The 24,845-nt window shown below is 35.8% G+C and overlaps 1 long non-coding RNA gene across 1 annotated transcript in view; it reads right to left on the minus strand.

Moving 5' to 3' along the window:
* LOC140604627 (uncharacterized) overlaps window positions 1-24,845 on the minus strand; it is a 73,209-nt gene that overhangs the window by 31,956 nt on the left and 16,408 nt on the right. The window contains exon 2 of the long non-coding RNA XR_012007445.1: window positions 17,767-17,864. This is a non-coding gene — a long non-coding RNA (uncharacterized lncRNA). The remainder of the gene's footprint in view (window positions 1-17,766; window positions 17,865-24,845) is intronic.

A 24,845-nucleotide genomic window follows, 5' to 3' on the forward strand; every position in this document is an offset into this window, starting at 1 on the left:
CAGAATATAAGGAATTAACTCATTATCTTGAAAAATAATCAATGAAAGATTCCACTAAGTAGATAAATCATAGAGGAAGGAAAATATTTATATAAGTATTCCACTAATAAATGAAAATAAAATGATAGAATGTCACTATTTTTGCAGCCTTCATGAATGAATGAGTATATATGGGCATTCCGCATTATTGGCTGCTAAGATCACAAAAAGTGAGAGAACCAGACATTGTGTGCCTCATAGTCTTGCCAAAAATCATTATGGAAATGATGACTAAACTAGAAGGAACACTAGAGTATATAAAGACACCTTTAGTCTTGCCAGAGGGATTGAACCTGGGTCTGATCCAGTCTCTGCATTCAGCTGCCAATTTGTAGGAAATTCAAAAAACAGAAGAACATGTTGAACTTCACCAACAGTATCAAATCAGCAAAACGCAGACGATGGGAAACTCTACGTGGGTTAAACAGCCCACGTTCCTCAATAAAGTGTAAGAAAATGAAAGGGAGCTAAGAGAAACCTATGGATTAAAAGTGATTTAAAAGACATATCAATTTTTTTTTTAATGGGCAAGACTAAGCTATAATTTCTAGGAATGCACATGAGTGAGATAAAACTACAAAAAGCAAGTTCCAAGAAGAGATGACTATAAAAGTCAGGATAGCAGTCATTTTTCCATGGAAGAGAGGGTGCTATGACTAGGATGGGGCACGGGAAGGCCTTGTAGATGGTTGACAGTGTTCTATTTCTTGACATGGGTGGTGATCACCTGTCATAATTTACTGAATCAGGCATTTGATTTGTATGTTTTCTGTGTCTCTGTTTTATTTTACAATGAAAAGATTTTAACACTTAAAAAGTCCTTAGAGCAGCTTTCTGCTTTGCTGTTATTTCTCTTGCTAACACAATTTTGTTTAAATCAACGTCAACAACTCTACCCCTACCATACCTCCCTATGCGCCATCTTCTGAAGTGGTTTTTTTTCCCCCTTATTATATAAGATAATTAACGAATATTTGTCAATTGTGGCTTGCTAGACACCTTGCTCTGGGGCTGTTGCTGATCCTCCTCTGGCAAAGACTGTTAGATCATGTGGGGTCCTTATTCACAAGAGAAAACTGTGTAAGATTAGGTATTACATTACTGCTATTGCTGAACCTTGTTTATGACATTGCATTTGTGCATAGACAGCGTCCCAAAACTCTGTTCCTATTTAAATATAATGTATTTGGAAGCCTGGGGGGAAAAAAAAGCATGTGTCATGCTTATAGACCACAGCATGATGGCTTGAGCCATACTCTGGAAGGGTTTATATGTAGGTCACTCTCCTTTGTTTCCTTTGTCTTTGATACTCTACCCACAGTTGCTAGAAGGAAAGATGTAGAGATTAGTTCAATTTAAACATATCAAGTTTAAAGTAGTGAATAGTGCAGTAAGCAACATAGACCAAGGCCTTCATCTCTTGGGCCTGCATTACATAGGTTCATAATTGGAGAGCTCTGAGGGTCCCCACCACCATCACAGCTAATACCTACTGGGTGTTTACTCTGTGCCACATACTGAGCTAAGCACTTTAGCACCATTGTATCTTGTTTGATTCCCACACCAACCCACAGAATTAGTATTAATACTATCCTCATTTTCCGTAAGAAAAAAATGAAGCCCAGAAAATCTAAATAACTTGCTTTAGATTGTACAGTTAAATAAGTACTAGAGTCTGGAATTAAACCCAAAGCAGCAATTCAATCAGAGCCCAGGACCCTATGTGATCACTAGTTAAATCAATAAATATCATCTCTATTGGAAAATAGGAATGTGAACGAGAGAAGGATAAAGAGCAAGAATAGACAAATGATGGCCCTCCAGCCATATCCGGTTACACCATCAATTTTTATATGGGCCACAAGTTTGGAATGGTTTTCACATATTTAAATGATTCAGAAACATATATGAGGGATACTATTTTGCGATGCATTAAACTTACATGAAATTCAAATTTCAGTGTTGATAAAGTTTTATTAAACACAGCCACGCCCATCTGTTTACATGTTATCTATGGCTGCTTTTGTGCCACAGCGGCAGTTGGATAGTTGCAACAGAGACCATGTGGTCCACAAATATATTTAAAACATATACTTTAAAAAAAAAAAAAACATATACTTTTTAGAAAAAAAGTTTAGTGACTCCTGGCCTAGAGAATAGATGGATGAATTTAAAGAAAAAGGAGAAAAGGACAGTAATCCAGAAGTAGTAAGGCAGTGGAATCCTTGAGCAAACGGAAGCTCTGAGTTAAAGCACAGAACAGAGGCAGGGTGGCCCGGGGAACAGCAGGAACAGTGGAAGAGAAAGCCAGAGGAGCTGAGGAACCATAATTCGAGAGGAGCACACATGTCTTACCCTTGTTCCATGAGACTTGCTCTAGAGTGGTTAACTACGGCAGACAGGTGGTGTTGTATCTTATTTCCGTTTCCATGTAATAAACTCCAAGTCAACTTGGAGATAGTTAAGAACAACTCTGTTTCTGGTAACATGAAAGAGTCTAACACATAACTTGGCTTTCATTCTCTTTTCTGACCCCAGATTCCCTTGACTCTGCCACCATGACCACCAATGATAATGTCTGATGTAAGTGCATGATCGCAGAGCGTGGTGAAATGCTCTCCAATTCTCTGGAATGTAAGGATCATAAGTCATCTTTTCCTTCCCACTCCAGTGCTCCCACCCAAGATGAGATCTTACAACCTCAGTTTAAATTATCCAAACATCCATTTCTTCATGCATTTCCCCTACTCTAAATCATCAATGATTATGCCTACTACTTATAGAGTGAAACCCAAACCTAAGCTCTTTTCCATAGCATGTTGTCTTCCCACCATCTGACTTTAGCCCAACCCTCTAGACCTCTGTTATGGGAGCCAGACATCAAACCAGTTGAGACTGTCACCATTAGAATCTGGCAGCTGGGGCTGTGTTCACAGATCTACCCTGTGGCCAATACACTGTGGTCAAAAGGGAAACGTAAAAGGAGAAGCAAGATGGCTGGTATCCAGAGCTCAACTCTGAGACCCAAGCATGCCTGGGCAAGACCTAGCTCTCAGAGAGCCTGAGCAGAGGCTGAAAGTGTCTTGGGGTCCAGTCCCCCTATTATAGTACCATACACTCTGGAGTAATATCTGATACTGAACAGGTGGATACGAACCAAGTGACTGCAACCATCAGCAGGACATAGCTGTGCAGGTGCCCAAGACTTTAAGAAAATTCTAGGAATTAGGCTGAAGAAGGAAACTTTGAACTTTCAGCTAGTGAGGGCATGTAGGCTCCAGCAGTTCATTAAAATAAAAGTCATAAATAATACTTAATATTCATAATAATCATAATAATATTTAGTAAATAAATTTAAAAATTAAAAGGTCATAGCCTGTTGGTGTTCTGGAGAGGTGAAATTGGTTTTGACTGTGGCAATCAGACGACCTTGTATTGGGAGTTATCCTTCCGGGTGTCCTTGCAAGATTGGAAACCCCATGAAAACAATGCAATTGATTTGCTAGACTTGTTCGATTGATCTATACATCCATCAATCAGTAGCAACGATTAGGAGACATAGATTAATATTTGAGTGTGTGGGATGTCTCATCTAACCTCATAGCCAAGACTCAAAATGCTCTTTTTAGGAATTTTATCTCATTTTCGCAAATGATACAGGGGAGGTCCTTTCCCAGAAACTCCACAAAATGAGCTAAAATTGTTTCAGAATCACAGGTATGTGGTGAATCAATTCTGGGATCTTCCCTGGTGCCATACTGTCTGGAGTGTGAGACTAAGTCAGAATAGAGTTAAGAGCGCAGGCTTGGGTATCAGACTATAGGTTGGGCCTGCCTCTGCCTCAGAATCTGTTTGACCTTGGCCAGTTTCTTAGCCTCTTTAAACTTGCAGTCCCCTTATCTGAAAACTGCAATCAGAATTGTGCTTATCTCCAAGGGTTAGTGGGAGGATGAACAGAGATAAGCTACATCAAGTCCTTAGGAGAGCATCTTCCACTCAGTAAGTGCTCAATAAATGTTCTCTATCCTCTCAGCCAGCATTATCTTTTACCCCAGAAAACCAGATTAGGAGTAGCGACTTAAGGAGACAGTATTACAGTGAATTAGTTTTATGAAAAATTATAACCATTTTTGGGTTTTTTTCCATCAAAAATAAAGAATTTCCAAAAGAAAGATCTTTTTACAAGTCTAAAAGGTGACACACTTCAAAAAAAATTCATTTCACAAGAGACAAGAGGCTCACATAGAATTAGACTCGATGGATGATCTTTGTAAAATTTTTATAAATACATATATCAGTCTGCACAATTTGTAAGAAGTAGGCTCACCACCTAAAAAGTCCCTCGTCATATAAATATGCCTAGTGAGTTCGTTTTTGAGAATTAAAATGTAAACTCAGCTGAGACACACATTTAATATTGCCCGAGGCATTGGATAAATATTTTAAATACTAAAATCTGGTAAGAATAAAGGCAGAAATCAATTTGTCTTTCATTTCACCTGTAAGATCATAATTAAGCACCAAAAAAAAAAAAAAAAAGAATTGTACATTTATCCGACAGCATTAGTTTTGAATTCAATTGCCCTGATAATGAAATTTTTTAACTCAAACTTATAAATTACAATGAAAGGTAAAGCAGAATGGAATACCAGTGAACCTACAACCCTGTGCTCACTTACATCTTCACTGTTAGACAAAACTCAACTCTCAAAGACCTGCCATCCAAGGCTACCCATCACTTATCACATTCCTACATTGGTGCCTTTTTTCTGCTGACAGCAAAGCCAAAAGAAAGGAATCCCCTTCAATCAACTTCAGAAAAACTCCCCCTTTTGAAATCAAAGCCTGACTGTTAAGGCTCTTTTTAAATGATTATGGCTGTATCATTATAATAATGGTTATAAGAAGACTGAGTGACAAATAATACTTGATATCCAGATGACCCCTTTCAAGTTTTCTGTAATGTCACTCATAAAATTAAGATGAGCCCTGTCTTTCTCAGATTGACGCAGATATGCAAACGACCTTTAATGTGTCAGGTGTCCTTTTTGTTTGCAGATACTGCACTCTGCATTCTTCTGGAGTCAGAGTCAGGTTTTTGAAAGTAAATCACAGCTCTCTCACTGAATGCATGTAAAAGATGGTAAAATGTCAGTGCCTCCCTTTGGCACCTGCCCAGGCTTGCACCAGTGAAATGCTGGTAAATATTTAATAGCCAGTGGGATTGGGGCCTGATTTGTACAATTTGCCCATTTTTATGGTGGAAATACTCCTGCCCTGACCAACGTCAACATAACCATGTGATGTCACCGACCAGGAGATTGGGAAAAGATACACACAATCAACTACCAAACTGGTTGTGAGCCAGTGGCAGCACACTACTGGCTTGAACACAGATTCTTTCCTGAACCAGTGTGTCCCAGTGGGAAACATGACCTCAGACTGGAAAATCAGGAATCCCAGTGAAACCAGGTGTTTGTTATTCAATACAATACCTTTAAGCACGGCCCAGCTGCTTCTATTTTTGCTCAGTGACTATCTCCACTATAATACTTGGAGGTCAGTGCTTTCCTAGGACCTAGAAAGTGACCATCACCCTTTTCTGTGAAAAGCCAGAGAACAGAGAAAGGAATTAACTCCTTCCTTGAGCCTTTCTAAAGGATCACCCAGGGTCATCATTTTTAGTTCTTCTTTATACACGTTGGATTATTTTCTAAGCACTGACATGACCCAGGAAACTGAACACGTGAAGATCCTGGGATTTCTATTTCTTCCTCCCAGGATTTTCTGGCATATTTGTTGTAGTAGGTCAAGTTAATTTCTGCTAAGATTGGGTCCTCATTCTCTAGAATACTGGTACTCAGCTTAGAGAGCACCTGGAAAACTTGCTAATTGATGCAGCTTCCCAACATCCCCCCTTCTGATCCAGTAGGTTTAAGTAGCCACTGAAGCTGTATTTTAAACAGTTGTCTCAGGGACTTCCAATACAGGAGGTTGAGTCTGGGCCCACTGCAAAGAGTTTTGATCAACTAGGAGGTTTTAAAGGGAACACTGAACCCACGACTACCCTCATTTCCGACACCAATTACCTGTTGAGGGGGTTCCCAAAACCACTGTCACTTTTGATAACTCCCCAGAGGGCTCAGAGGAATCACTGAAAGCTATATACTTGAACAGTAACAAAAACCCGATTATGGCTTACTGTAGGATAAGTGTGCATAGGGCAGAGGCCAAGAAAGTACCAAGCACAGTGCCTTTACAGTCCTCTCCTAAGAGTCAGGACTCTCCAGGATTGATGTGTGACAGTACATCTGAGTATTGCCAACCAAGAAAGGTCATCCATGCCTCAGTATGTGAAGTTTTTATTGGAGTGCTATTATGTAGGTAGGATTGATTGCCCCTCATTGTTGATCCCAGTCTCTAGTCTCTTGACCCAAAACTCTCACCCTAAGTCACCTAGGTGATCTTTCTAGCCTCCACCCTGGGTGTGGTCGGCTCCTACCTATACCACATTGTCACTATCTGCCAGCCCAAAGTCCCCAGGCAAACAAAGATCACCTTCAGGGCAAAGGACAGACTTCTTCCAGAACCAGAAGTTACCCCCACCTCCTTTGCAAAACACCCTCAAAAAGTAACTTGCACCTTCCCTTAGGAGTCAGACTTTTTTGACTTTGGCAAAAGCATCTTGGCCATCTAAAATAAATCTCCTTTAGCTGAGCCTTTTGCCTGAGGCTGGTGAGAAGTTTGCTCAGATTTTGTTTCTTCTGTGTGGTGCCAACCCATGAGCCAAGACCTAAGATAGTTTTTTGAGAGTTTTCAGGATTGTTTAATAAAAATATCAAATATCAGATCCAGATCTGCATCCCTTTGAAGCTTGGCACATAATAAGTGCTCTGTAAAAGTTTGCTAGTAGTAGTATCAGCTGTGGAAAAACTGCCAGAGTTGGTTTACCATGTGCAAGAATATAAACCAGAACCATAGTCCAGGTCATGGGGCAGCAAGGACATGTGGATATCCCAAGATGGAAATGGGGAGTCAGCTGGGGAAAAGATACAAACGGGGGACCCTGCTACAATGTGGCCATAGGATTAAGCTAAGATGTGTTCATTTGGAACAAGGACTCCAACCACACTTCCCAGCTCACATCAAACTTTGACCCTCTTCATCTAGTCTGTAGTAATCTGAAATACATTCTACTGCAGGGACCTTTCCTTATTGAACAAAAAATAGAAACACTGTCCCTCTGGAGTAACACGGCTTGTTATTCCAATGAAGGATATAAGCCCATCTGTGAAGTCAGCAAAATCACAGCCTTTTCAAAGAGGGCAAACACTTGCCTTTTTTTTTTTTCTTATGTTAATGACATTTTCTGAGTGAGTTGAAGAAAATCTGATAGGAAGTTTCTTGATTTACTGAGTAGGCTTAGATATTTTCTTTATGATGCTTAACTTCAAGAGACAGGTTCAGTCAGAGTCACTGTATGACTAAAGGACTTATTTCCAAATAGTTGTGCAGCTCTTAGAATAATTCAATTGTTACTTTACCCATTTTTTAGATAGGTAAGTGCAATACAATGAAATGCTTAGCATTTTCAAGGAGCATAAATCAAAGTTATTGAAGTCACTTTAAATTTGTTTTGACATTTTCTGTACTTTATCACAATCAGAGAAGCACCTTATATATAGTACAAGGAAAACAAGTGACATAAGTTTTGATTCTGTGCATCAACCCCTCCAATCGCTTGAGTCTCTTGAGACTTGCCAGCTGCTAGACGAGCTTCCAGCCTCAGCACATGCACAGCTGCAGTGAGTACCCTCTGCCTTCCACATCTTGCTCTTACCCACACGCTCACCAGAAGTTACAGAAAAGTTTTTAGCTACTGATAAAATGTCTACAGTTGTGGCAATTCACATGTGGCAATTAACACACCTATATTATGAAGGTTTGATGGCCTCTTAATAAGGGAACTTGAGATTCAAGGAATTTGTCCTTTGTTTCATGGAAGCTTTTAGGCCAAAACAACTGAACCAGGATCACTGTTTCCTCTATAAAACTGAAGAATAGAGAAATATAAGCTGGTCTTGTGACTCATCCAAATAAGGGGTTAACTCACAAGATAACACAAATCACTCAATCTACAAAAACACATTCTGGATTTCATCATTGTCAGCATTTTGGCTCACTCCTGGGAGTATGAAATGAGTAAGATTCACTCCCTTGCAAGAGTTTGTAGTCTAATACAGGGAGGGATGGGTAGACCATAGAAGCAAGTAACCCCAAATATATTGGCCAATGGCTATTCAGGAGGGATTAAAGAGAAGACCAAAAAGTTGTAGGATGGAAATTAATACGACTTTGCAAGACTCAAAATATAATCTCTAAAGTCTTTCCATTTCTGTGCTTTTTTTAAAAGATTTTATTTATTCTTGAGGGGCAGAGAGAGGCAGAGACATAGGCAGAGAGAGAAGCAGACTCTATCCCAGGACCCCGGGATCATGACCCCAGCCAAAGACAGACCCCCAACCACTGAGCCACCTAGGCACCCCTGTGCTTTTTATTAAGCAACCTAGAGACTGTCATTAGTAATCACTTTAACTAAGGAATAACCTTACTTTGTTATCATATTAGCATTATGAAATAGAGAATTTATCATCAGATGAGCACATTTATGACCATATTTAACTCAACTTATTATACCTATTTTATTGCCTGCAAAAATACAAAAAATATTTCACTGTCTCATATTAATATTTGATTAGCATACCAATCACACCAGCTTTCGAATCTGTAGTTAATTGATGCAGCCAAAAATTAGGCCCCACATCTACAAAATACCCATTAGGTAAATGGAATTTTTGATGATTATACCAACATTTTGACAAGGAAGTATTTCATATCAGATTGATGCAAATATAGTGATTATGCTATAATTTATGTAGAATCAGTGAGATTTGGACTCATGTAGACAAATAGTTTCAGGTACTGATACATCCTTCACACAACAGGAAAAAAATATTAAAGTTAACCTCATACACTATGAAAGCAACTATAATTAATTAGAATTTTTGGGGAAAGAACTGATAAGAAAATCAATACATTTCAGCATAAAGACCAGGTGAAAAGAGATGCACCATCGCTTCCGCAGTGTGTCTACAGTACTGTAGCCTAGAACAGGGCCACATCTACACCTCTCAGATGCCTTGGTTATGTGATGGAATTTAGGACACCATATTGAGGTGGGATTTTCACTTTCCCCTTTGTCCTCAAGATTTTGTTACAGAAAGTACCCTGTACAATGTGTTGATGATTTACAAAGGAAGGTGAATTAAGATTAATAACCCTTTCCCCTCAAATCACATGCGTAGATGAGGCTTGGAACTCGTTGTAATTGTATCTTCAAGAATAGGATTGGCAAACTATGACCTGTAGGCAAAATCCAGTCTGCCACCTGTTTTTTTTGTACAGTTCCTGAGATAAGAATAGGTTTTACATTTTTTTAAATGGTAGAGGTAAAAATAATAATATTTTGTGGCATGTAAAAATTATGTGAAATTCAAATTTTGGTGACCATAAGTTTGTTGGAATACAGCTATGTTCCCTCGTTTGTATGTTATCTAGGATGGTTCTCATGCTACTATAGCAGAGTTGAATAGTTCTTATAGAGATCCTATGGCCTGCAAAGACTAAAACTATTTACTATCTGGCCCTTTATAGAAAATGTTTGCTGATCTCTGTTCAAGAAGACAGATAATTTGAGCAGCTCTTCTAGGATCTAGGAAGCCTAACCCAGAATTATGAAATGGGGTTTTCAATTTTGGCAGAGGGATTAACAGTGGTAAGAAAAATCTTCCCCTATATGATGTTAGTATGACGCCTGATGTGCTTTCAAACTAAAATAGGGGAATTCACTGAAGACGTGGAAAGACTGAACAGGCACTAGCAATTTGGCATAATTTAGAGCTAGGCCTGCCTGAAGTTACAGGGTTGAATCCAAGGACCAAACAGATGATCCAACCTACAGCAACTCTAAGACCATTATAACTTATTTGGAGTACACAACTCTTGGACTATGATTTTTGTGAAAACATACAATTTCTGGGCCCTTTAAACAGCCAAGAAGCGAAAGTGATATTGTTAGCATATGGAAAGCTTCTGGGTAGTTTTTGTAGGCATTCTCAATTTCTTGTAATCTAAAGTATGTCAACCAATAATAGAATACAAATGGCTATGTACAATTTTCCTCATAGTTTCATAAGAAAATTATATAGATCTCCACTGAAATTTTTGGAATAAAAGGACTCTAACTCTATATTTACAAGTTTTCTTTTTTTCTTTTTTTAATTAGCTTTCCTTCAGAGCCAATTTAGTCTGACAGGTAAATCAGTATTTAGGGACTTTTATTATTCAGGCATTAGTGCCAGCTTCTCTTCACACACTGTAGTACTCGGCTCCCAGAAGCAATAAACCATAATGGTCTCACTCACCAAGGCCTTTTAATTCATGGATCATAGACATGATAAATCATAAGAACTCCTCTGGTGCCTTTTTGTCTAGAATGGCCAGATTCTTGAAAGCCAAATGCTGAACACCTTTTTAAATGGCATCTTCTCAACTGACGAAGGATGTTCATATTCAAGAACAGAGAGAAGGTGTTTACGGACGCATGTGTAATAGAAAGACAATAAATTTTGAGACAAATGTTGACTTCCAAATAGCTAGGCTTCTATGGATACATGACAAAAGAGCTTTTTCTTAACATACCTTTGGGATTCCGCTACCATCTCCTAAAGCCAGTTTCCCCATTTCAAGGAGGAAGCTGCAGGGGATTTGTTTTCTTTTCTTAGTAGAAAGTATTTTGTTGGGACGCCTGGGTGGCTCAGTGGTTGAGCGTCTGCCTTTGGCTCAGGGCGTGATCCTGGGGTCCCGGGATCGAGTCTCATGTCGGGTTCCCTGCGGGGAGCCTGCTTCTCCCTCTGCCTGTGTCTCTGCCTCTCACTGTGTATCTCTCATGAATAAATAAATAAAACCTTAAAAAAAAAAAGGAAAGTATTTTGTTTGTTTGCAACTTTACTGAGACACAATTGATGTGTAACATGGTATAATTTTAAGGTGTATAGACTGTTTTGATCTACATATATATTGCAAAATGATTACCACAATAATAGTTAACACATCCATCACCTCATATAACAATAGTTGTCAGGTTTTGTGTAGTGAGAACTTTTCAAATTAAGTTTTTAAGCAACTTTCAAGCATATACCATTGTTAACTATAATTACCATGATATACATTACATCCCCAGATGTTATGCATCTTGTAACTAGAAGTTTGTGTCCTTAGATCATCATTATTCATTTCCTTTCAACCCCCTTCCCCCGGCAACCACCAATCCACTCTCTGTTTCTATGAGTTCAGTCTTTTTTTTTAAGATTTCACATATAAATGAGATCATACAGTATTTGTATTTCCTTCTTTTCTATGGCTGAATAATATTCATATTTGTATGTATATACATTGTAGTTTCTTTACATATTCATCCATTCACAGATTGCTTCCATAACTTGGCTACTATAAGTAATGCAATGAAAGGATGCATTGCAATAAAGGATGCAGATGTCCTTTGGAGTATGTTTTCATTTCCTTCAGATAAATACCCAGAAGTGGAATTGCTGGATCATACAGTAGTTTTATCAAAAAATTTTGAAGCTCCTCCATACTGTCTTCCATAGCAGCCTTCACCACATGCTCTCCCCTCCCAACCGTGATGGAAGAAGGTTCCCCTTTCTCCACATCCTCGTCAGCACTTGATATTTGTTGTTTTTTGATAATAGCTATTCTAACCAGTGTAAGGTGGGACCCCATTGTGGTTTTGATTTGCATTTTCCTGACATTTAGTGATGTTGAGCATCTTATCATGTATCTGCTGGCCAATAGAGATAGAAAAATATCTATTCAGATCATTTGCCCATTTTTCAATCATATTATTTTAGTTTTGTTTTTTTTTCTCTTTTTTCTATTAGCTCTTTATGTAGTTTGGATATTAATCCCTTGTCAGATACGTGATTTGCAAATATCCTCTCCTATTCTGTAGGTTACTTTTTTAATTTTGTTGATTATTTCTTGAGCTGTCGATAAGTTTGTAGTTTGACATAATTCCACTTACTTATTTTTGCTTTTGTTACTTGTGCTTCTGGTATCATATCTAAATATCATTGCCAATACCTATGTCAGGGTTCTTTTTCCCTACGTTTTTGTTTTTTGTTTTCCTCCAGAGTTTTATGGTTTCAGGTCTTATATTTAAGTCTTTAATGCATTTGGAGTTAATTTTTGTGAATGATGTAAAGTAGGGGTCTAGCTTCATTCTTCTACATGTGGATTTCCAGCCTTACAGTACTATTTATGAAGAACTATCTTTTCCCCATTGAGTAATCTTGGCTTTCTTGTCGATTATATACATATACATGTGGGTTTATTTCTGAGTTCCTGATCCTGTTTCATTGGTTTATTTTGTGCCAGTACTATACTGTTTTGTTCACTGTAGTTTTGCATTATAGTTTAAAATCAGGAAGTGTGATGCTTTTAGCTTTGCTTTTCCTTTTCAAGATTGCGTTGGCTATCTGGGGTCTTTTGTGGTTCCATATAAATTTTAGGATTTTTTTATTTCTATAAAAATCGCCATTAGAATTTTGATAGGGCTTACTTTGAATCTATAGATGTCTTTGGATAGTATGGACATTTTAACAGTATTAAGGCTTCCACCCCATGAACATGGGATATATTTCCATTTATTTGCATCTTCGCCAATTTCTTTCATCAATGTCTTATCATTTTTAGTGTACAAAATTTTATCTCCTTGGTTAAACTTACTCACAAGCATTTTATTGTTTTTGATGCTATTGTGAATGTAATTTTTTCAGATAGTATGTTTTAGTATATAGAAATACAACTAATATTTATACATTGATTTTGTATCCCAAAACTTTATTGAATTAGCTTATGAATCCTAACACTTTTTTGGCAGTCTTTAGGGTTTTCTATGGATAAAATCAGGTCATCTGCAATTAGAGATTATTTTGTTTTTTCCTTTCCAATGTAGATGCTTTTTATTTCTTTTTATTGACTGATTTCTCTGGCTTCAACTTCCAGTACTATGGTGTATAAGAGTGGTAAGAGGGGACATCCTTGTTTGTACCTGATCTTAGGGGATTGTTGAGTATGACATTAGCTGTGGGCTTGTCAATAAAGCTTTTGTTACATTGAGGTATGTTCTTCTATACCCAATTTGTTGAGGGTTTTTATCATGAAATAAGATTGAATTTTGTCAAATGTTTCTCTGCATCTATTGAGATGTTCATATAATGTTAATCTTTCATCCTGTTAATGTGACATATCACATTTGTTGATTGGTGAATGTTGAACCATCCTTGCATCTCAGGTATTTGATCATAATGTGTGGTCCTTTTAATGTGTTATTGAATTTGGTACCACTTTGTTGGGAATTTTTGCATTTATATTCATTAGGACCTGTAGTTTTCTTTACTTATAGTGTCCTTATCTGGCTTTGGTACCAACATAGTATTGGCCTTATTAAAATGAGTTTGGAAGAGTTCTTGATGAAAGAAGTCTTGGCGTAATTCAGTATAGGTCAGAAGATCCAGTTCATTTGGCTGTAACAGACAGCCTCAAGAAGGTATAATAACAGAGGAAAGACCAGTTAACAATCTGGTTACTAGATTTAACATTAAATTCACCTTGTCTCCCAGACCGCATAAAGCCCAGGCTGGGTCACAAATAATATAGTTTCTCAGTTTTAAAAGTTCTGTCTAAAACCATTAGAGACTCCCAACTCTGGGAAACAAACAAAGGGTTGCAGAAGAGGAGGAGGGTGGGAGTATGGGGTAACTGGGTGACAGGCGCTAAGGAGGACACTTGATAAGATGAGCCCTGGGTGTTATACTGTATGTTGGCAAACTCAATTTCAATAAAATATTTAAAAAATAAATAAAATAAAAGTTCTGTCTATAAAGCTAGAAAAATTCTATCCATGATACACAATGCCTTACCTCCTTTTCTTTCTTCTTTCTTTACATCAATAAAATTAATACATTTTTCTCCTTTCTTTTAAGTATTTGGGTTTCTATTGAAATGACCACAGATAGAGTTTGAACTCTCTACCCAGGTGAACTGCCTTGCCCTCTCTTTGGGAGCAGTTTATTAAAGCATGTTGACAGACTTGCCCCTCTTTCCCAAATTCATCAGCTGATGGGGAACACAGATTTTTGTACCTAGTATTCATCTGACTAGGTTCATCAGATGAATTTTTTTAAAAAGACAGCATCACTAACAGTGTTTTAAAATATTCTGACCCTTTGTAGCATCAAAGTTAACGCTAGTTTATAGGATTTCATTGGGTCTTCACAAAGAAAGTAATCAATGACTATTGACATCCCACAGCACAATAGGTGTTAAATTATAGCTACTTATCTATGTGTCTGAGAGGATTTTATTTTACTCCTTATTTAATGAACATTTTCAAGGGAGGGAAAAGCTAGTTCTGGTTCCCATTTTCTTCAGTGTCCAGTAATCATCAAATACAGGAAACTGTATACAAGTTTGAGCACATTTGTTTTATACAATCATTTCAGTTTTGCCTTTATGCTAATCATCATCCCAGAATCTCCACTGAGTGATGTTCTTTAGGATTAGCTGTAAAGACCTTGGAGTTTCAGCTCGATATCGATTTCCCGTTGGATAAATGCTGTTCACACTTAGTAAAAAGGCCAATATTATTGCTAGTTAAAGAAAGGCTAAGAAGCCTGTTCTAGTACTGACAGTCTGGATAACATGTTTGTAAGACTTTGTTAATTCTATTTAACAATGTTATTAAATAAAGACTTGCTTGTCTTCTTCATCTGCAGATCATAAAATGTATAATGATATTCACATTTTAAAACTTAACTGCTATTCTCAAGGTTAAGGCACATTTATGCTTATCTTTTAAGAAGCTGGCTTTTAGGATGATTTTATGATTTGCAAAATAGTTGGCACAGTTTAATAAAGAGCAATCAACTTTTATATAGACGTGACCCATACTTCCAGAGACATTATTTGAAAAATCATCCCAGTTTGTTTTCTTTGATAAATCATTAGAGATTTCATTTGTTATCTTCATTTTAGGAGAAGATTTAAGATCATCTTGTACTTTGCTTCTTTTTTTCCTTGGGTTGTTTTTCTTAAGGTCATTCTACAATCGAAATGAGTCTACAAAGAAGGGGAAAGGAAGGTAGTATTGCTATCTTGTAAGGAACTCAGAGAAAAGATTGAAAGTTGTGTTTTGGGACTAAGAATAGACTCCATCCATTCATTCTGTCCTTACTCTCTATTACTAGAGGTAATTGAGAGTTGACTGGACTTAAATGAATAGTGAATATATACCAAGGCATCTTTTAATATATAAATAGAAATGTTAGATTACTTTCAAGGAAGTAAAAATCTTACTAAATTTTGTATTTTCTTAAAATATAAGCCACCATGCTGGCAAAGTTAGTCTGAGACAAGAGAAACACTAAGTAAGGAATATAAATAAAATAAAGTGTGTGTGTGTGTGTGTGTGTGTGTGTCTGTGAGAGAGAGAGAAAGGAAGAAGAGAGGGAGAGAGGATGAAGGAAAAGGAGAGTAAAAGTTAAATGTTTGCTCTCTGAAGACATCATGAGGTGATTTAACCATTTTGATGGGGCTTTCTTTAAATGAACTGTTTCCAAATTTCTTAACCAGAATATGCTGAGCTATATACATAATGTAACCTTTTCCTAGGAATGCAGGGCCATCATTACAAATATCACACAATGACACTCTTAGAAGATACTGAAGAATGTCCAGATAGTTGCCCTTTATATTAACTAAAGTCAGGCAACCAGTTTTTTGGAAGAACTGTCTCCTTTTAATATATATCTATATTAATATATATATTAAATATATATAAGATATATATATATATCTTTGTTATTTTTAGTGCCTAGAGGTAGACTCTCTAATTTTCTTACCTAAACCACGACACCTTTCAAACCCGTATAACTAAAGTTATTAGAAAGATACAAAGTGAAAGCAGTTGCTAAGAAAGAAATTTAAAAGTTCTTGTGAGTGAAATGCATGGAATTTAGCCTGGGAATTTTTGAACCAGTCAAAAAAATGCCTTCTCTCTTCTTCCCCCTTCTCTTTCCTTTCTTTTTCCCTAACCATAATCCAAATTGCTGTACCATTAAATTCTATACATGAAATTCAGTGTAAACTTGGGGTGGGAATGACAAGGGGGAAATTGCAGTAAGGTGACACTAAAGATTGTTTATATGATATATGCATAATAAGGTAAGTGACTCTCAGTAAGAAACATATATCTGTATATAAATGTACATACATAGAGCATATAACTGATGTATAACATATATTTTCATTAAGTAAAATTAATCATGATGAGAAGCAGAATAAATGAGAGTTCTGTTGTTCTACATCCTCACCAGCATTTGCTATTGTCAGTGTTTTAGGTTTTGGCCATTCTCATGGATACATAGTGGTATATCACTGTTGTTTTTCATTTGTAATTTTTTTCTCCTTTTTAAAAAAGATTTATTCATTTATTTGAGAGAGAGTGAGCAAGGTGGCCAAGGGGCGGGGGAAGGGGAGCAGAGGGAGAGGGAGAGGAACAGCCTCCTTGCTGAGACAAAACCCCAAATGGGGCTTGATCTCAGGATCCAAGATCATGACCTGAGCCTAAATCAAGAGTTGGTCACTTAACCAACCGAGCCCGCTGGATGCCCCTGAAATTCTCTAATGACATATGATGTGGAATATCTTTTCATATGTTTACTTGCCATCAGTGCATCTTCTTTGGTGAGGTGTCTATTCAGGGTTTTTGCCCAGTGTTTAATTTGGTTATTCATTCTCTCATTGTGGAGTTTTAACAGTTCTTCATATGTTGTGGATAACAGTCCTTTATCAGATTTGTCTTCTGCAAATATTGTCTCCCAGTCTGTGACTAGACTCCTCATTTACTTGATGTTGTCTTTCACAGAGCACAAGTTTTGTTTTGTTTTTTCCATTTTAATGAAGTTTGGCTTATTAATTATTTTATTCATGGACCATGTTTTTGATGTTGTATCTACAAAGTCATTACTTTTATGGGCAAGGTCATTTGGTTTTCTGCTGTCATATTTTAGGATAGTTCTGTAGTTCTGTGTCTTACACATTGGTCTTTTGAGTATTGGTCTTTTGAGCCATTTTGAGTAAGTTTTTGTGAAAGGTATAAGACTTTTTCTAGATTCATCTTTTTATATGTGGATGTTTAGTTGTCCCAGCACCAAGTGAAAAAAAACTCTTTGCTCTATTTTAGTGCCTTTGCTCCTTTGTTGAGACCAGATAACTATATTTATGTGGATTTCTCAGCTTTGTATTCTATTCTCATTGATCTATTTCTCCATTTTGATACCACCCTGTCTTGATTACCATCTCTTTATAGTAAATCTTGAAGTTGGGTAGGGTCAGGCCTCCAAGGATGTTTCTTCTCCTTCAATATTGTGTTGATTATTCTGAGTCTTTTGCCTTTCCACATAAACTTTAGGATCAGTTTGTCAATATCCACAAATTACTTGCTGAGATTTTGATTGGGATTGTGTTGAATCTATAGATCCTACAATAGTAACTGATTCATTCAACACCTATGTATTGCATTACCTGCTTTGTGCCAGTCTCCATTCTGGATGTTTAGGATATTCCTTTGAAGATAACAAAGATCTTTATCCTCATGGTCCTTATATTCTTGTGGAGGTGACCTAAAAATAAATAAATAAATAAATAAATAAATAAATAAATAAATAAATAAACAAACAAGCAAATAAGTAAATAAATAAATAAATAAATACAAATGGGTGTAGAGTATATATGTATATATACATATATAAAATAAATAGGTAGATTATCTGGAATGTTATAAAATAATAAAGAGTGGTGAAAAGAATATATACACTAGAGCAAAGTAAGTGAGGTCAAAAGTACCAGTGGTTAAGGGAAGACTGATTTGTAATTTTAAATAGGGCAGTCAAGTGAAGCCTAATTGAAAAAAAGAAATTTGAATAAAGACTTTGAGGAAGTGATAAAAGAAGTGAAAATGTCGGTCAAATGGATTCTGACCAAGTGAAGGGTGCCAAGCATGCCTAGTGTATTTAAGGAACAGCAAGATTAGGATGTGCCCAGTGGAATGGGGAAAATAAAAGGAATGTTCTAGAAATTGAGATCAAAGAGACAACAGAGTTTCAGATCATACAGGCCCTCAAAAGTCATGATGGGGACTATAGCTTTTGTCCTGAGTAACATGTAGAAGTACCCACAGGATTCTGAGCAAAGACATATTATCTGACTTCTATTTTAAAATATTCACTCTGGTTGCTGGGTTAAGGATTGACAGAAAGGGGCAAATATAGATACAAAGAATAGTTAGGAGGCTATTATAATAAAAGGCAAAAGATTATTGTGGCTCAGCATAACAGTGGAAGTTTAGAATAGGTCAAAACCTGTATTTATTTTTAATGTACAGCTACAGATCATTTCCTTATAAGTTAGAAGACAAGGAGCAAGGAGAGGAAGAGGAGGAGGAGAGAGAAAGAGAGAGAGAGAGAGAGGACCACCAAAGGTTTTGGCTAGAGTAGTTGAAAGTATTGGATGTGCCATTGGCTGAGCTGGGAAAGACTGCAGGAGTAGATTTTATAGTTCAGGAGTTCTGTTTTGCCCATATTTATTTGAAATTACCTATTTAGGCAACCAAGTAAAAATGCTGAGTAGATAATTGCATATATGAATCTGAATTCAAGGAGGCCGGGGAGGGAAGGGGAGAGAGAGAAAAAAAAGAGAGAGAAATCTGAACTGGAAATATCAATATGGGATATGTCAGCATATTAATACTACTAAACCCTTGAGACTGGAGAGTTCACCAAGGATATGAGTCTAGAAAGATAAAGAAAGAGGAAGAAGGACTGGGCCCTGGGATACTCCAAGATTAAGAATAAGAATAAGTGAGGGAGCCCGAAGTGGAGTGGCCGGAGAAGTAGGAAAAAAATCATGAGAATATGGTGTCCTGAAAGAGGAAAATCTGTCAAGGAGAGGAAAGTGGTAAACCGTGTTGTAATGCTGTAGGCAGAATCAAGTACAATGAAGACTGAGAATTGACCTTGGGATTTAGCAACATAGAGATCTTTGGTCATCTTGACTAGACTGGTTTCTTGAAAAGGCAAGAATTTTGATTGCATTTAATGAAGACAGAAGGAGATCATTTGAAGACATCAAGTGTAGGCAATCCTGTAAGGTTTTTTTTTCCTATGGAGAGAGCATTAATGAATTAATTAATTAATTAAATTTAATTAAAAAGAGGCAGCAGCTAGCAGGGGAATCAAGATGAGACTTTTTGTTGTTGTTGTTTGGATTTTTTTTTAAGGTGGAAGAAATAACTGCATTTTTAGAATAATGGCCAAAAAAAGAAGTGATTTGATAATGTTGATGAAAGGATAAAATAGCTGAGAGCAAAATATGATAATATTTGGGGGGATTGGAAAGACTATGTCTAAATAAATTTTTAATTACTAAGTGACAAAGTAAGGTCTACTCTGCAAATTGACCCTTTTTCTTTGCATCCCATTAAAAATTCTGACCCACTTAAGAATGATACCTATTAAATATTGATTTCTTATTTAGTTAACATAACTAGTACTGAATGTGTATTAGGCTTAACATACCATCTAAAATCAATTATATTTTTAAAGATTTGCAACAAAATGCATCTTTAATTGTAAGATAATTTTGAGTGATATTTTTGACCACTTGAGACATTCCTCATTCCATAGTTAGCTTTTCAGAAAGTAAAATAGGTTGAGTCAGCTTTCTTATCCTGAGCAAAAATGCCTTAAACCGAACCCCAGACCCAGGAGCCAAATAAAAAAGTTTAAAATGAAAATACAGTTCCACACTTCTCCAGCACACTCCCAGCTAAACTCATCCCCACCATAAGTGACATCAAGCAGATTCTCTCTAGGGTCCAATACCATGCAAAAAAAAAAAAAAAAAAAAAAAATCTATTGGTAATATCAAGGGATCAGACTGGAATTAGAAGTCAGGTGTTTTAAAATGAAGAACATCCTTGCTTGGGTGCAGGTTCAGTCAGGTAGATTCAGGAGGCTCCTCATCTCTTTCAGGGAAGCAAAACATTTTTGACACAAAAGTATATTCGCCCTAAAATAAAGTTATCTTCTTGCTTTGCCCATGAGAATCTGTTGGCTGAGCCTGCACATACATAAATGGCGTTATTTTTTCTTTCATCTGAAATCACATTGTTTTAATGCTTATGAGCTTAATTAACCATACCTACTTAGAGTGGAATCTGGAAGAAGAATCCCAAACAAAACTTTGCTTGGCTGCCCATTCCCATGACCCACAGGGTCTGATCAAAAACTCTATCTATAGACTTGACAGCCCTCGGTGCAGGGAAACCCAAGAATGCATCCCTCTCACCACATTCTCCACAAGAACACTTCTAAAGAGAGCTTTCCTGGGTAGAGTAGAGCTAGAGGTACTACATTTCAGAGCCACAAATCACCGATCCATATTTACAAAGGGTACCTTTCTTAAACAAGGCACCGCGTACATACATTTAAATGCATACGTGGTAATAAATGCATGTTAACGAAATCAATGCAAGTGGATTTATTTGTAGGAGACCATATACTGCAATTACACATAAAATCATATGAAAAATCAGGGACTTTCCAGGTACACTATTAAATAAAAATGATTTCAAAAATAGTTACCCACATGAGCTGCCTTTCAGTTTCTTAAGAATGTGTGCCTACAGGGTTAATATTATATATAAGGTAGACATTTAATGGATAAATTTAAAAGCAGCTAAAGAACATAGCATCCTGTGTATAACTTTCATAATTGTGCGTTCCTCCAGAGATAATGGGTATCATTATCAGCGGCGCCTGTCCTAGGAAACTTGGCAAGGTTATGATTGTTTGTTACAGCTTTGGTTATATTAACATACACATTAATATTTATAAATATTTGATGTCATGTTAATTTTTCATATAAGATGATTTATGTAATGTTGCTGTGCCCTGGTAGAGGGCATTTGCAATATGCTTCAAAAGGGAACTGAATTGATGCATGTTCTTTAAGGGAACTTGCCTGTATATCACTGTTCTTACAATGCATTATTCTGAACAAAAGTGTTTCAAAATAAATTATGTGAATTGTGGATTTACTCCATTAACATTTTAAATAAAACATAAAGGAAAAGATCATGCTGAAACTATTTGCTGCATTTTAAAAAGGAGCTCTGTTCTCCAGAAGCAGGACAAAGTTTACTGAAATACTCTTTTTTCAAAAATGAAGTCCTTAAGAAAGCAGGGCTTTTGAAATTTTGTTTTAAATATTACATAGTCTATATAGCATGCAAACTAGAATATTCAGAGAAGGATATTAACTTGGGATGGAAAGAAAAACTCTGCAATACTCTTGTTTTTCTTACTTTTCCTTTGCTAACGTATTTCTCACTGTGACCAAATTTGAATAGTAAGAAAATTGAATATAAAGTAGGCAGGATATGTATAATAAATAAATCAACTATAAGTTATTAAATGAATATTTGCCCTTGGTGAAAAAAAATTAAGTTGTTTTTAGAAAGTTTAGGCAGCTTTAAGCAGAAAGTTAGGCATATATATATATATGACTTGAAACCAATAATATATAGTATGAAGAATTTAGACTTACTTAGTATTACAGTAAGGTTTTATAATATAGTTTATCAGTCCACATTACAAGTGGTATTATTAATAATGCTTTAATTATTTTTTTCATTTCATGGTCAAAAGTGCCATTGAATAAAATCTGTTGAAAAATTCTCAAAAGCCCTATTTTATATGATAATTCATTTCTCTATATTAATGATTGTTATCTATTTATTCTTTTTCTTCTATGTAGACATTTTTCAGTACCGACTATAGTTATTGCTATTCGTGGAAGAGCCATTAGTAAAATTTGTGTTTTGATATACTTTTATCTTTTCCAACATCTTTATCCCTTTATTTGTTTCTTTCTGACTATTGAGATCAAGTTTTCTTTAATGAGAACAATTCAACATGTACTTATTTTTCTCCTTTTCTATATTCAAAATGAAACTTTATCCTGTAGAATCTATAAGAATCTATTAAGTAAATTTTAGAACTTTGGAAATCTTGATTTAAAGTATATACATGCCTTGAATTGACAATTTTATTCTTCTAAATTTATCATCAAGTAATAATTGTTACATTTAAGCCACCTCTCACACTATGTTAAGCCTTTAAAAAACTGAAAAGATCAACTCAAGAAATTAGCTTTGATTTGACATTATAAAATTCATTAGCTCTTACTATCCAGTTCACAAAATTAACAGTTAATATGAATTAAGTGTAATGACTTATTCCCCTCATATTTTCATACACAAATTAACTCTGTCATCACAATTATTCACATTACAAAAAAAATTGCAACAGGTCGTGAGGGAGGAAAATGGTTTAATTTGAGGTTACCCAGAAAGATCTGTGGCAACAAAGCATATGGCAAACATGAGAATAAGGGCTATATTCCCAGGTGACAGACAGCTAACATTCCACAAAGTATATAACTATCTGTCATTTTGAATTCACATAATAAATACCACGTGAAAAAAAATGTTGCTAAGGTAAATAGTGAAACAAAGCAGTAAGCAGTGGATATATTTTGTTAAACATAAATAACTTGAGCTTAGGACATTTATGTTCCAAACGTGGAAATCTACTTATGTTCTATAATGTGTAATACAAAGAAAAGGCAAACACGGACATCAGTATTTTTAGAGCACCAGGAATCTGTATTGTCAAATGTTAATCATAATTCATTTCAGAATTCTTCTTGAATGAAAAAAATAAAAATGTAAGAAGTATACTATTGTGTGTGATCAAAAGATTACAAAATAAAGTAACTGAAATCGCCAAACACATCTCCAGAGCCACCCTGTTGGGAAGATGGTAATACACCATCCATTAGGAAAAACCCAGAAATTAAAAACTGTAGGTATAAAAGAATAGATAACTGGAAAAGAGTAATCAGTGAATGGATCCCGCATAAATGTTTCACTTTATATTTGCTGAAGAAAAACCTTTTGACAATTGAGATCTACAAAGAAATCATGTTGACAATATTCTGTGTTACACTGATTCTTTTATACAAGCAAATATGTATTAGGAAAATACTAAAGATTATTAACTGTAGCATTTTTAAAGCATCTTTCTTAAGAGATTATATGCTGCCAATGCCAAGAGACTGGGCTAGCATAGTGTATTTAAAAACAAAGGCTAACTATAAAACTGTTCTAGAAATATAGATTCTATCTATCTATCTATCTATCTATCTATCTATCTATCTATCTATCCTTACACAAAGATAGAGATACACACGGATATGTATGAATATTTGTAGATATCTCCAAATACTCAAATTTATGTTGGGCTAGCTACTGTTGGTTCTATAGTAAAATTTCTAATCTTGCCGTAATATTTCAAGAAAAAAAAACATAATCAGAATAGTTCGCCACTGTCATTAGATTGTATTATTTTTCCAAGTTTAAGCAAACAAATGTTTTTCTTAAATATACTTCAAAAAGAGAGAGAGGTCTGAGAAATCGCATTTACCAAAATAATGTACAACTTAATCAACATCCAGATTTTTATATTTGGGGACAAGTTAGTTATCAAAATTAAAGAAATGATGGCACTTCTAGATAAAGACTTAACTGAATGAAAATACTAAACCTCAAAACAGTTTTTTAAATAAACCACGAAAAAATTCTTTTACTGATATTCTCACCAAAATTTGATATCAAAAAAGATAACCCATGGCAGATCAATACTAGTAAGATTAAATGGATCAAAGTCACATACAGACAAATCACATTTCTTCTTCTGATTAATTCTCAGCCATACAGTGCTGTCACCAAGATGTCATGCCAGGTGTTTGAGTAATAGTGTAATAAATTAAGGCTTCATATGAAATGCAATGTAGACCACTTTTTGAGAAGTGTACTTCCTTAGTCCAAGACACTAAACTCACTCAGGTGGCACGTTTTAATCACTAATTAAAAGAAGGAGTTATTGAATGAGCATGGAGGGCTCAACACAATATATCATTACAAGAGAGAACCAGTTTATCAGTCCTGTATGCTTTGTTTCGCAACTTTAGATCTGTGTGGATGGTATTAAAATTTAAGACAAAGCTGAAAGATTATAGCATGACTTCACACAAATTATTATATTTACCTATGACTAAAATACTTTATTTTGGTTTTTGCTACATGAATGGAAGAATAATAACTTAATAAATGAAAGATATTAATAAATTCTCAATAACGTTTTAAAACTTAAAATTGCTATTTCATTCGATTCTCACAATATCTTATGACATAAGCAGATCTAGAGAGGACTTTCTGTTACTTCTTGTGTGGTAAATTTAATCCCAGGCTGACATAAATCGTTATTTGACAAACAGTTCGGTTTGTTGGTGATGAGAGGGATCCTTGGTGTATCAAGTGGATTTTTGGCCATAATCATCTCCATAAACTACTCTAACCCCTTCTAGTTCTCTACTACCTGAACGTGTTAACATAAATTAAAAACCTAAAGGTAGTGAAGGTTGAGAAGATGAAGAGTAGACAGAGGAATTATTTTCTATAATTTAACTCTGAACATATG

This window comes from Canis lupus, chromosome 15 (genome assembly GCF_048164855.1).
Source record: "Canis lupus baileyi chromosome 15, mCanLup2.hap1, whole genome shotgun sequence".
Lineage (NCBI taxonomy): Eukaryota > Metazoa > Chordata > Mammalia > Carnivora > Canidae > Canis > Canis lupus.